Source organism: Triticum dicoccoides, chromosome 6B, assembly GCF_002162155.2.
Source record: "Triticum dicoccoides isolate Atlit2015 ecotype Zavitan chromosome 6B, WEW_v2.0, whole genome shotgun sequence".
Taxonomy (NCBI): domain Eukaryota; kingdom Viridiplantae; phylum Streptophyta; class Magnoliopsida; order Poales; family Poaceae; genus Triticum; species Triticum dicoccoides.
Genome location: NC_041391.1, coordinates 26,482,432 through 26,485,219, shown reverse-complemented (window position 1 = coordinate 26,485,219; position 2,788 = coordinate 26,482,432).

Genomic DNA, 2,788 nt, shown 5'->3' with positions numbered 1-2,788 from the left:
CACAAACTGCACCATGTCACCGCATGCATGCATGTGGGAATCTTTTTGGATTTTTAGTTTTAAATATTTTATCTCTTAAATGAAAAATCCGATTGAAGATCGGTTTTCACCATTAAATCCCTCGCGACAAGATCTTCGAAACTAGATCTCATATCAATATATTTCGACGATTTTTTTGGGTTAAAAGTTGCCATGTCTATTGCACATGAATTATCATGATGTTTACACTGAAGTTGCGATGATATGTTTCAGCTATTTTTCTTCTACATTTAAAAGTAACTTTTTACATATTATAAAACGGGGAATTAAGAAACTAGACTTGCCATGAACCATAAACTAAAATTGTCATGATACATGCACTTAAAATTGTAATGGTTCATGCAAAAAATCATTTTCATGCTCAAAGTACTGGAATTGCCATCATAAAAAAACTAAAATTGTCATGCCCTACAAACTAAAATTGCCACATGGCTACTTTAGTTTAAAGCACTATGGCAACTACAGTGTAAACATCATGGCAACTTTTGGGCAATTTTTTTTCGTGAAAACATATCAACATGGGATCTAGTTTTGAAGATCTCGTCGAGACGGATTTAATGGTGAAAACAGATTTTTAATTCAATTTTTTAATTACGAGATAAAACATTTTTAAGCCAAAAATCAAAAAGAATCCTGTTGATGTCATATGTTCATACGTGGCAAAATGAGTGGTGATGGAGGCGTGTGGACGATGTGCAAGATGCCACACGTGTGGGCGTTAGTTTTTTTGTTTCTTATTTCTGTATTAAGCCCCTAGATAAAATGATAAAAAAATGGATGGTGGGGGGTTGCCACCGAAAATTAATTTGAAAAGGAATGTAACCTGAAAAAAAAGAGCACCGTGGCTCGATCATGTGATCTTGTGGTCAACATTAACTAAGATTACCACCAAGCTAGTACAACACAACATGTTAGAAGGGATAAACATTTTTGCCGTTCTACTATGTAAGAAAACAACTTGTATTTTTGTGTTTGTGAAAGTCAAAAAATATTTATGTGTTACCAAAAAAAGGTACATGACATTTAAAAAATATATTTAAGCATTGTAAAACATATTTTTTAATACAAAAACATATATTGCATTTCTAAAATGGTTGCGCATTTCAAAATACTGTTGATGACATTTCGCAAAATGTTTATACAATGTACTTAAATGTTCGTTTATTTGAAAAAATGTTTCGTACCATCCAAAAATATTTAACATGCATTTAAAAAAAGTTCTAAAAACTTTTATTTTATAAAATAGTAATCGTATGTTTACAAAAAATTAGAAGTGTATAAAATGTTCTAATATGTTAATCATGTATTTGAAAAAATTTGGACAAACTTTTAAGAAATATATCTTTTGATGTGTAGTTTTCCCAATATACACCTAAAAACAGTTTTATACACGTTTAATAAGTTTTAAACATATGATTACATTTTTTTGAAAAAAATCAATACGTGTTAAACATTTTTGGATGGTATGAAACCTTTTTACACTATGCGAATTTAACATTGTATAATTTTTTTAGGAAATGACATGAACGGTTTTTTGAAATGCATGAACATTTTTATATCCAACATATTTTTTATTTACACAAATATATTTTTACAATGCTTAAACATTTTTCAAATGTCATGTATCTTTTTTTGAAATATGTAGACACTTTTTGGATGTCACAAACAAAGAATATAAGTTGTTTCTTACATAGAACAAGAAGGAATAGCCACATAAAGTTTTTTATCCCTTCATTAGATTTTGTGTTCTCGTAGCTTGGTGGTAATCTTTGTCGGATGGTCGACCCATGGTGCGTTTTTTTTTCGGGTTACATTTCTTTTTTGAATTTATTTTTGGTCCATGTTTACATGATATACTACATGTTAGTTCTGGTGTTATCAAACATGAATAATCATTGGTCTAGTGGTTGTCCACACAAGCTTGCAAGGGGCAGGTTGCTGGTTCCAAACCCTCTACCTGTATTTGTTTTTTTATCATTTTTATTTTAGTGGCTTGATACATAAATAAAAAAGGCCAAGGGCTTTACTGCAAATTCTGCCATACGACAGCGGCTGACAGTGGGTCCTAGCCACGCTGGCATGCCATGTAGGCAACGGATACGTCCGCATACACCAAATGTGACTATATATAAACGATCGTGCCAGTTTGATGACCAGAAACACGTATTTAGCAAGTTTATGCACCAAACTGACCATCGCTCATGCAAGTACTACGACTCCTGCTGTATTTACCTCTTAAAAAAGGTCATGGGTATGATTTTTTTTACAAACTTGAAAAAGTTCAAGGGTTGAAAAAAAAGTTTGCTGGGCGCAAGAAAAGTTTGCGGAGTTGAAAAAAGTTCCTCGATTTTGGAAAGGAAGTTAAGGAATTAGAAAAAAAAGGCCAGGAAGTTAAACAAAAGTTTATGAATTTTGGAAAAGAAGTTGTGGGTTGACAAAGTTCATCTAATTTGAAAACAAAAGTTAATGAATTTGAAGAAAGTTTTTTAATTCGAAAACATTTTGCACCATAATAAAACAAGAAATTGTAAAAGAAAAAACTGGATAAAAAACATCCAGAAGACTCAACTTAAAAAAAAAATGGAAACCTTCCATAAGCTTCCCAAAACCAGCGACCAAACTATGCCCGAGTGCCTATTTATGGGTCGCCCAAATAAAAAACGATTGTAGTGCGGTTGTGCGCCGCTTACGAAAAGCACTGTAAGCGGTTCTACGAGCGCCAAATAAATTGTTACCTCATGGCAAGATA